This window comes from Marmota flaviventris, chromosome X (genome assembly GCF_047511675.1).
Source record: "Marmota flaviventris isolate mMarFla1 chromosome X, mMarFla1.hap1, whole genome shotgun sequence".
Classification (NCBI taxonomy): Eukaryota; Metazoa; Chordata; class Mammalia; order Rodentia; family Sciuridae; genus Marmota; species Marmota flaviventris.
Window position 1 is genome coordinate 105,970,467 of NC_092518.1, and position 12,625 is coordinate 105,983,091.

Here is a 12,625-nt window from a genome sequence, read left to right on the forward strand (position 1 = left end):
ATGTTCCTCAATTTTTTCTGTTCTAGCTGATTTCTATCACCTTGTAACTAAGAGTTGTGCTAACACAATTTGCAACAGTTCTTTAACATATGAAGAGAATTACTTTTTGTCTGGCGTAAATGTTGTGAATAGTTTTCTCAATTTGTTTCTCTTCCAACATTTTTATGTTGTACTTTGATACCAAAATGTTGCACACAGGTGTGTGTGTGTGTGAGTTAATAATGATTCAAATCATTTCATGTTGTTCCTGGCCTTTTTATCATACATAGAAAGTTCTTATCTGCCCTCAACAACATGTAAACATTCACTTACATTTTCTTCTAATATCTTTATTTAAATAATTAATCCTTCTGGAATATTATTTTTGAGATGTAGGTAGACATAATTTTTTCACACATTGCCATTCAATTGTCTCCAAATTCTTTTAAGAATAATCTAATCTTTCAAATATTTTAATATATAGATTGTTATACTGTTATATGGCTTGACAGATATTTTAGCTTCTGGATCTTCTATTCAGCTGTGTCTATCTATGTGGTTATTCCTGTGCCTGTCACATACATTATTGTTAAAGAATCTTTTGACATCTGGTAGGAAAATTGCCCTCTTTCATAATTGGTTATTTTATGTTTTTCAATTGCCTTAACTACATTATCCATTTGTCAAATTCACCCAAAAAAATCTTTGAAATGCTTCATTTTTTTTAATTATATGAGGACAACTCACATTTTTAAAATATTGAGGGTGTCCCTCCACCTATTCGTTGTGACCTAGTATATGATAAATTGTTGTAAATTATCCATGACTATTCTAAAATCTGCATATCCCACAAATTTATCTCAAAGTTTGTGTAAAACTGAGCTTTTTAGCAATGCTATTTAAATCTTTTCATTATTCTTAATTTTCTTTCTACTTGGCTTCCTATTTCAAGTGAAATATACTAAAATTTCCTGCTATAATCATATATTTTATGCATTCCTTACTATACTGGATTAAATAGGTATACTTCTTTTTAAAAATTTACTTGTTTGTTTGTTTGTTTGTTTTTTTACTGGGGATTGAACTCAGAGGCACCCAACAACTGAACCACATCCCCAGCCCTATTTTGTATTTTATTTAGAGACAGGGTTTTATTGAGTTGCTTAGCACCTTGCTGCTGCTGAGGCTGACTTTGAACTTGTGATCCTCCCATCTCAGACTCCTGATCCTCTGGGATTACATGCGTGTGCCACTGTGCCCTAAATTTATTTATTTATTCCAATTTGTTAAACATGACAGCAGAATACATTATAATTTATAGTATACATATAGAGCACAATTTTTCATGTCTCTGGTTGTATACAAGGTAGAATCACACCATTTGTGTCTTCATACATGTATTTAGGGTAATGATGTCCATCTCATTAACCATCTTTCTTACCCCAATGCCCCCTCCCTTCCTCTCCCTCCCCTTTGCCCTATCCAAAGTTCCTCCATTCCTCCCATGACCCCCCATACCCATTATGGATCAGCATCCACTTATTTGAGAAAACATTTAGCCTTTGGATTTTTGGGATTGGCATACTTCACTTAGCATGATATTCTCTAACTCCATCCATTTACCTGCAAATGCCATGATCATATTCCCTTTAATGCTGAGTAATATTCCATTGTGTATGTAGACCACAGTTTCTTTATCCATTCATCTATTGAAGGACATCTAGGTTGGTTCCACAATTTAGCTATTGTGCATTGTGCTACTATAAACATTGATGTGGCTGTGTCCCTATAGTATGCTGTTTTTAAGTCCTGTGGCTGTGTCCCTATAGTATGCTGTTTTTAAGTCCAAGGAGTGGGATAGCTGGGTCAAATGATGGTTTCATTCCCAGTTTTCCAAGGAATCTCCATACTTCTTTCCATATTGGTTGTACCAATTTGCAGTCCCACCAGCAATGTAAGAGTGTGCCTTTTTCCCCACAGCCTCATCAAATTTATTGTTGCTTATATTCTTGATAACTGCCATTCTGACTGGAGTGAGATAAAATCTTAGGGTAATTTTGATTTGTATTTCTCTAATTGCTAGAGATGTTGAACACTTTTTCATAAATTTGTTGATTGATTGTATATCATCTTCCGAGAAATGTCTGTTCATTTCCTTGGCTCATTTATTGATTTGGTTATTTATTTTTGTGTTAAGTTTTTTGAGTTCTTTATATATCCTGGAGATTAGTGCTCTATCTGATGTGTGAGGGGTAAAACTCTGCTCCCATTCTGTAGGCTCTCTCTTCACCTCACTGATTGTTTCTTTTACTGAGAAGAAGCTTTTCAGTTTGGATCTATCCCATTTACTGATTCTTGATTTTATTTCTTGCTCTATAGGAGTCTTGTTAAGGAAGTCGGGGCCTAATCCGACATAATGAAGATTTGGACCTACTTTTTTCCTATTAGGCACAGGTTCTCTGGTCTAATTCCTAAGACCTTGATCCATATTGAGTTGTGTTTTGTGCATGGTGATAGGGGTTTTGTTTAATTTTGTTGCATATAGATTTCCAGTCTTCCCAGCACCATTTGTTGAAGAGGCTATCTTTTCTTCAATATATGTTTTTGGCACCTTTGTCTAGTATGAGATAACTGTATTTATGTGGGTTTGTCTATGTGTCCTCCATTCTGTTCCATTGGTCTACAAGTATATTTTGGTGCCAATACCATGCTGTTTTTGTTACTATTGATCTGTAGTATAGTTTAAGATTTGTTATAATGACGCTACCTGCTTCATTCTTCTTGCTAAGGACTGTTTTAGCTATTTCAGGTCTCTTATTTTTCCAGATGAATTTCATGACTGCTTTTTCTATTTCTATGAGGAATGTCATTGGGATTTTAATCAAGATTGCATTTTGACAATATTAATTCTGCCTATCCAAGAACAAGGGTGATCTTCTAAGGTATTCCTTAATTTCTTCCTTTAGTGTTCTGTAGGTTTCATTGTAGAGGTCTTTCACCTCTTTTATTAGATTGGTTCCCAAGTGTTTTTTTTATTATTTTTTTTTTTTTATTTTTGAGGCTATTATAAATGGGATAGTTTTCCCAGTTTCTCTTTCAGAGGATTTGTCACTGCTATACAGAAATGCCTTTGACTTATGGGTGTTGATTTTATATCATGCTACTTTGCTGAATTCATTTATTAGTTCTAGAAGATTTCTGGTGGAATTTCTTGGGTCCTCTAGGTATAGAATCATGTCGTTGGCAAATAGTGATAGTTTGAGTTCTTCTTTTCCTATCTGTATATCCATTTAATTTCTCTTGTCTGTCTAATTGCTCTGGCTAGAGTTTCAAGAACTATGTTAAATAGAAGTGGTGACAGAGGGCATCCCTATCTTGTTCCAGTTTTTAGAGGAAACACTTTCAATTTTTCTCCATTTAGAATGATGATGGCCTTGGGCTTAGCATAGATAGCTTTTACAATGTGGAAATATTTCCCTGTTATCCCTAGTTTTTCTACTGTTTTGAACATGAAGGGATGCTGTATTTTGTCAAATGCTTTTTCTGCATCTATTGAGATGATCCTATGATTCTTATCTTTAAGTCTATTAATGTGATGAATTACATTTATTGATTTCCATATGTTGAACCAACATTGTATATCTGGGGTTTATCAATTTTATTTATTTTTTCAAAGAACCAACTATTTGTTTTGTCATTTTTTTCAATTGTTTCTTTTGTTTCAATTTCATTGATTTCAGTTCTGTTTTTTAATTATTTCCTGTCTTCTACTGCTTTTGGTGTTGATTTGTTCTTCTTTCTCTAGGGCTTTGAGATGTAATGTTAGTTCATTTATTTGTTGACTTTTTCTTCTTTTAAAGAATTAACTCCATGCAATGAACTTTCCTCTTAGTACTGCCTTCATAGTGTCCCAGAGATTTTGATATATTGTATCAGTATTCTCATTTACCTCTAAGAATTTTTTAATCTCTTCTTTAATGTCTTCTGTGATCCATTGTTCATTCAATAGCATATTTATTATTTAGTCTCCAGATGTTGAAGTAGCATCTTTTTTTTTATTTTATCATTGATTTCTAATTTCATTCCATTATGATCTGATAGAATGAAGGGTAGTATCTCTACATTTTTTATTTGCTAGGAGTTTCTTTGTTTCATAATCTATGAAGGATCCATGTGCTGCTGAGAAGAAAGTATATTCACTCATTGATGGATGAAATATTCTATATATGTCGGTTAAGTCTAAGTTATTGATTGTATTATTGAGTTCTATAGTTTCTTTGTTTATCTTTTGTTTGGAAGATCTATCCAGTGGTGAAAGATGTGTGGTAAAGTCACCCAGAATTATTGTGTTGTAGTCTATTTGATTCTTGAACTTGAGAAAAGTTTGTTTGATGAATGTAGATATTCCATTGTTTGGGGCATATACATTTATAATTGTTATAGCTTGTTGATGTATGGTTCCCTTAATCAGTACATAATATCCTTCTTTATCCCTTTTGATTAAAATAACGCCTACTTTATTTGATATGAGGATGGAAACCCCTGCTTGCTTACACAGCCCATGTGAGTGGTATTATTTTTCCCAACCTTTTACCTTCAGTCTGTGGTTGTATTTTCCTATAAGTCCCTTGGAGGCAGCATATTAATGGGTGTTTTTTTTTAAAAAAAAATCCAATCTGCCAGTCTGTGTCTTTTGATTGGTGAATTTAAGCCATTAACATTCAGGATTATTATTGAGACATGATTTGTATTTCCAGTTATTTTTGTTTATTTTTGGTAATTTAACTTGACTTAGTTTTTCCTTTGATTGGTTTTTCCTTTAGTGTAATACCTCCCTTTGCTTACTTTCATTGTTGTTTTTCATTTCCTCCTCATGAAATATTTTGCCACAGATGTTCTGTAGTGCAGGCTTTCTAGTTGTAAATTCTTTTAACTTTTGCTTACCATGGAAGGTTTTTAATTCACCATCAAACCTAAAGCTTAATTTTGCTGGCTATGAGATTCTTGGTTGGCATCCATTTTCTTTCTGAGCTTGGTATATGTTGTTCCAGGATCTTCTAGCTTTCATGATCTGGGTTGAAAAATCTGCAGATATCCTAATTGGTTTACCCCTATATATAATCTGATTCCCTTGTCTTCTGGCTTTTAAAATTCTGTTCTTATTTAAGCTAGGCGTTTTCATTATAATGTGCCTTAGTGTAGATCTGTTGTGATTTTGTAGATTTGGTGTCCTATAAGCCTCTTGTATTTGATTTTCCAATTCATTCTTCATGTCTGGAAAATTTTCGGATATCATTTCATTGAATAGATTTTTTTATTCTTTACTTTGTAAATCTATGCCTTCCTCTATACCAATAATTTTTAACTTGGTCTTTTTCATATTATCCCATAATTCTTGACTGTTCTGCTCATGGTTTCTTACCATCTTCACTGTGTGGTCAACTTTATTTTCAAGATTATATATTTTATCTTCATTATGTGAGGTTCTGTCTTCCAAGTGATCTAATCTGTTGATGATGCTTTCTATTGAGTTTTTAATTTGGTTTATTGCTTCCTTCATTTCAAGGATTTCTGTTTGTTTGTTTGTTTTCCCAAGAACCTCTATCTCCTTATTGAAGTAATCTTTTGCTTCCTGTATTTGTTTATGTAGCTCTTTATCAAAATGATGTTTTTCTGCCTGTATTTGCTCTCTTGTATCATCCCTTAATTCACAGAACATTTTAATTATATACATCCTGAACTCCTTCTCTGTCATTTCTTCTGCTTGCTGGCCATGAATTATAATAATGTAGTATCTTGGTTTGTTTGGGGTAATTTCTTTTCTTTTTTTAAAGTTGTTTGTGTATCTTTCCTTCTAGCACTTGATCTGAGGTGTTACAGTGTTTACCCTACAGGCTTATAGTGTCCCTTCAGGGTTCCAATACCTCTCCTTTAAGGGGGAGAACAATATTAACAAATCCCAATACAAACAATATATAGCCTTAAACCAAATAGCTGCTGTTAATACTTTTACAGTTTTGTCACAATATACAGAAATGTTGAGTTCAATTTTTATCTACAATATAAACAGTAGGTTTGCAAAAGGGTCTACAGTTTCTGATGGTGGGCAATGAGAGAACTGGGGTGGTGGGTGTAGAATGAGATGTTAAAGAGGTAGAAAGTGAGGATATAGAGTTATTAGATCTTAGGAAACCTGAAAGAGAAATCTAAAGAAGTTGGATAGTAGCAGGAGAAAAAAAGAGAAAGTTATTTGGGGGAGACAACTAAGTGGGAAGACAATAGAGAGAGTACGAAAAAACAAATACTGAATGTTTTCTCTGATACAAGGAGACTGATTCATAGTGGGGTAGGGAGGGGGAGCATGGGAAGAATTGATGAATTCCCAACATCTTCATCAACACCAGTTTCATTCAAAATTTTTATTTTTGCTGATATGATAAATAGTGAAATGTCATTTTGATTCTTATTTCTTTGAGTATGAATAAAATCAAAAATTACTACATACTGGGGGGCAGGCGGTTGTAGCTCAGTGGTAGAGTACTTGCCTAGCATGTGTGAGGCACTAGGTTCGATTCTCAGCACCACATATAAACAAATAACCATTGACAACTAAAAAATATATTTTTAAAAAGAATTACTACATATTAGATTTCTTGGTAATTTTTATTTCTCTTTTACTGAACTGCCTATTTGAATTTAACCATCTACTCATCCCTTTCTTATTTGCCGCAGTCTGGCTGGGCACAATTCAGGAGCCACTTATCAATCAGAAACGAACTTTATTTATAGAACACACGCCACACCACAGAAGCTCTTCAGGAATTCCCTCAGAGCCCAACTGCCACCACCAGCTTCCCACAAGCCTCTCACCACCCCCCCTCCTCCTGCTCTTGAGGCCGATTGGCTGGGTTGCGTGGGCGGAGCCAAAAAAAGTCCCCCAATGAGCAGCTCCGTGGTCTGAAAGGGTGGGGAAACAGCCCAATGAGCATCACCGCAGAGGAACCAATCAGCTGGCAGCTAGAAGTTTGTTGGGGCTGCTGTGAGCCAGTCATCAACTGGCAGCTGGAAGTTTGCTGGGGCCCCTTCGGCTGTGGCTCTCAACACTTATTGATTCATGAGGATTTATGTTAATTAATGAAATAAGCCATTTGTCTGTCTTATAGGTTGCAAATATGTTTTCCCAATTTTCAATTTGCCCTATTTTTTTACTTTTCTTTGTTTCATTATTTAAGTCATGTTTAAATTTTTCTTTTTATGTAGTCAAAAATATCAACCTTTGGTTTCATGGCTTTTGATTTTTCCCTTTACATTTCAAGAAACTCATTTTAACCTACATCTCTTTCAAAATGGAAGAATTTAAATATTATCCACTCTTTTCATACAAACTGTTAAGTTACTTGTGATCCATCATTTCCAATATTTTCTTTTCTGTTCTACTTTATTCCCACCCTAACCAATGGGGAAAGCTATCAAGTAGATAGTATAGTTCTGCACTTTGGTTTTCAGCAGTGTTCCTTTCTTCTGTTTGCCACCTCTGTGGAGTGATTGGTGGTAAGGGAGTTATGTAAGTAATTCGATATTTTTTAATTCTAATTCATCCAGAAAATATGTGTTCATTGCTTACTCTGTATCAATCACTGTGCAGTATAAAGTTGAGGTGGGAATAAAAAAATTGAATAAAACCAATTTTACCACTAATTTCATTGAAGCATATTTTAATCGAATATATGGAGGGAATGAAGAAATGGTAAACAACAAAAAATAATTAAGATGCTTGAAAAATTAAGTACTAGGAAGAATTCAAGTAAGGTACTAAGATAAAGTTCAGCAGAAGGTAGACAGAGGGCTAGACAAGGTAATTTTTATTCCTTAATTTCTCTTTATCAGGGCAGCTGACTCTAATTTTATTAATGTAATAACCTCTCAAATGTCACAAAGAAACTGGATTATAATTTTCTCAAAGTTATTTCCTGTTTCCCACATTAACTGTTTTAGTGGTGCCAAATATGCTGCTGTTCAGTTTAATCACCCTCTATCAAAATGTGGATTCTATCCATATGTCTGGTGACTTTTTCACTTTCTGTTCATATTATAAAGCAAGTCACAAATTGGTCAGCATCAATAGGTTGATGTGGCTTCTGCAATGATCATATGGATCACTAACTATCCTTAATAAGCCTCCCCCATCTTTGCAGAGGGCTCCAGAGGGCTATGACTGGCAATAAATGAGCTAAACAGCTGCTCAGAATCTAGGTAGCATTTTTGAAAATGATTTGTCTCCCCTGATGCTCCCTAACAAGTACTCTTCCTATTATATCCTCCTTTGGCCTCTCTTGGTAGGGTTTTTATCGCTGGCTATGCTTTGCCAGTGTGCCTAATGTCAAGGGGGAAGAGGAAAGAAGTTACTGGGAATATCAATCCTGTTAAATAAGGAAAGAAGTTGTCACACACACACACAAACACACACTCATTTGGGACTGCCAGAATATGGAGGGAAAATAAGCTACATAGGTCTGTCACAGTAGCAATTTCCACCCTTATTATCCTGAGCACTATCCACACAAAGCCTGGAAAGTAATATGCTCAGATGCTGGGATCAGATAACCTAGGTTTTCCAAGACTTGATTCTACCAATTACTAGCTGTATGACCTTGAGCAAGTTACTTAACCTGTTTGAGATCCTGTTTTTGCATTTTTAAGGCAGCAATTTAAGAAGCACTTTTTTCATGAGGTTTTTACAGATACATGATTTAAGTGAAAAAATACATGCATAGTACAATTCCCCAAGTCATTTAATTCCTTCCCCTTGTTCTGTGATCCAATATGTATCTATCCAAACTGAATATTTGACTCAACAGGTCAACTATAGGTAACAAAAGCATGCTTGCCCCATCCTCTACATATTGTTTAGCCTTGTTAGCCTTTGTGGACTTAAAGACACTGGTTTGTCATGATAGTCTTTCTAGGTAAGAATGAAAATGACATCTTTTATCCTGAGTTAACTATGTTCAAAGGCATTTTATTTGGCTTGGTTTTTCTTGAAAAAAAAAATGAATGTCAAGTATTCAGGGTTTCTATTTATCAAATCAGAATGCATGGCATAATCTTCACAAATACTTCTATATTCATTTTTTTCTATAAGAAATCTAATTGTTGCTATATTTAAAGTGATCTTGCTAGCCATTATTCTCAAAGTTCATCATCTATTTGAATGAATAAAATATTTGATGTCTTCAACATTATTTTGAGTCCCAATTTAAATTTTGAAGTTTTTAAAAACTTTCCTTATTTCAAAAGGTTTTTGAAGGAAATAAAGAAAATATAAACAAAAATAAAGAAGAAATATGTGAACCCTTTTATTGGAGAGGGAATAGATCTCCCCCACCCTTAATGTTCCCTTCTATGTGGAGAGACCTTGATTATTATAATAATCCCCCAAATATAGATGATTTTCAAGTATAATGTGACCTACAAAAATTATATAAGGATAACCCACCAAATTTATTACATCAAAATAGGGAAATGTTTGAAATAGACATTTGCTGTAAGAATGGGTGATTTTACAGGTATGTCATTTCACAGACCAAGAGAATATTCTTATACTACTTAAATTGTTACAAGTAATTGAAAAGGATATAAAATGTTCTGACTCACTTTTTTAAGTGCCCATAATCCCAATACTGTGTAGTGTTTTCACATTCACCTAACACATATGAGATGTTTTTGTTGTTGTTGTTGTTGTTGTTTTGTTTTTTTCTTCTGGCTTCAAAAGTCAAAAAAAAAAGAGTACTCCATGACTAGTATACTGCATGATATAAAATAGACATTCAGTAAATAACTATCAAATGAAAGCACAAGAAAACTGACAGACCAAACTCATTTATAATCATAAATACAAAACTACTAAGCAAAATATTAATTGAATTTGAAAGTATGGTACAAAAGAATGTTAGTTATAACTAAGTTTGTCTTCTTTCAAGAATTCATAAATGGTTTAAAAATCTTTATATCAATAATGTGCCAGTTTATCTGTGTGTGATGTTTTTATCCTATCAATAATCAAAGGGGGAATTATGATAAAATTCAACATCTATTCCTAAATAAAAGCAACTCTTATTTTAAAAGGTTTATGCATATATTATCATAATATGATAAAAATATCGTACTTGTGACTGTAAAACTCTAATATTACAACAATAGTAAAAACTAAGGCCAGGTCATTAATATCAGTGCTATCATCAATATATTTCCAGAAATTCTAGATTTTGCAATGAGAAATAATTTAAAAAGAAGAAACAGTTCTATTTATTATAGGTATTTATGCCTACCTAGAAAATCACTTTAATATTTATGAGCATTAAAAGGTTAGATGAATAGTTATAAAAGTAAAAATTCTGTATATTTCTTATATACAACATTGATTAGTTAGAAACTATTTAAAAGATATAATTGGCAATAGGAATAAACTTTGTAAAATATGACAGATGAAATTTGTAAAGACTTTAAAGTAATTAGGCACTTAAAAGATATTATTGAGTGAAAATACATATCATGTTTCTGAATATTAAGACTGGAAAGACTCAAAAGTAGATCCATGTCAATTTATCCCCAAATTAAGTCAACAAACTGAAGAAAATCCCTTTCAAAATTCTTCAGTAAAATTATTTTGGGGACTTGTTACAAAATGTTTGTGATGTTTATCTGAAAGAATATGTAAAAGTAGCCAACTTCTTTATAAAAGAAAATCAATAAGATGTTCTACTAGATATCATAAAAAGATTATTTTAATTTATTCATCCATTTAGTCATTCACTCTGTCATTTAATCATCAATACAGTGCCACTCACAATAAAATAAACAGAAATCCAGGGTTTAGATTAAAAAGAAAATAATCTCCAGCATGTTTTCTGAGTTGAAGAGTTATTAGCCCTACCTCTTAAAACATTTTCCTTCTCTTCCTCTGTGACCATCTCCACATCTCCATGTAAATCACTAACTTTAACCCCAGTTTATAAATGAGAAAACTAAAGGAGAATGAGGTGAAATAATTTGCCTAAGTGATAGATAACTACAAAAATGGGGAAATCCAGCTTCAAACTTGGGATACTTGACCATAGCATCTACATTTTCTACCACTACAAATTACTGCCTCTAGAAATGCTTTTTAGATAAAACATGATTGGACAGACTCTTTTAGAACATAACCTTAAATATATATTCATTAATCAGGATTTTACCATATTAAATTCAATAATCAGCAAATTATGCAAAAAATTACCAAACACTATGCCTGACATTGCAAAAAAATAAAGAGTAAAAAACCATGGTTTTTTATAATCTCATAGAATTTATAGTTTGCTACAGGAGGGAGGCACTGAACATATAAACACATATATTTATTGTTATGAATACCTTGAACTAGAAAAACAGGATGTTATGAGAAAGTAAAAATGAAGAATAAATCATTTAAATTGAAACATCATGGAAGGCCCCTCTCTGTGGTAAGGATAGATTAAGCTAAGCCCTAAGAATGAGTGGAGTCAAGGCAGCAATTATATAGCCTGAATGTTTCTGTCCTCCCAAAATTCATATGTTGAAATCCTAACCCCCAAGGACATAATATCAGGAGGTGGGTCATTTAGAATTTGATTAAGTCCTGAGAGTACAGCCTTTATAAACAAAACCCAGAGAAACCCTTGCCACTTTCCACTATGTGAGGACCCAGCAAGAAGACACTGTGATGGTTAGTCAGAATTGTCAACTTGATTGGATTAAGATATGCCTACCATTAAGAGAACTCTGGGTGTTGCAATGAGGGTGTTTCTAGGAATGATTGGCATGTGGGACAGCAAAGGAAGGGGAAACACCCATTCTTAGTGTGGACAGAATAGTCCAATAGCTTGAGGAACCTGAATGGAACAAGAGTTAAAAGAACAAGAAAGCAGCCAAAAATGCATGCTTAATTCTTCTTGAACAGGTTCTTTGAATGCTGGGGCAATCACCTGAACACATCAGATTCAAGCTCCTTCACTCTTCCAAAGCCGACTCTGACCAGTGACTTTTCAGGAAGTTTTTAAGCCTTGGAATTTGGAGCTACATCATTAATACCTCTTACTCTGAGACTGCAGCTTCTTGGACTGGATCCTCTAGCTCTCCAGCCTGCAGAGGGCCATTATGGGGCTATTCAGCATTTAATCATATAAGCCAATGTAATAAATCTCCTTTTTACTTTCTCTCTGTCTCTCTGTCTCTCTCTCTCTCTCTCTCTCTCTCTCATATATATATATATATATATATATATATATATATATATATACACACACACACACATACTCTCTCTCTCTCTCTCTCTCTCTCTCTCTCTCACACACACACACACACACACTCACTCACACATACGCCATCCTGTTGGTTCTGTTCTTTTAGAGGACCCCAGCTAATACTGGTGAACAAGAAAGCAGCCCTCACCAAATAGTCAATCTGTGTCTTGATCTTGGACTTCTCAGCCTTCAGAATTATGAGAAATAAATTTCTGATTTTTTATAAGCCATCCAGTTTATTTCATTTTTCATTAAAATCCTGAACTAACTAAGGTAGGTATTGCATGAAAAAATGGTATTTTCTATGTAATCAAATATATTAATCT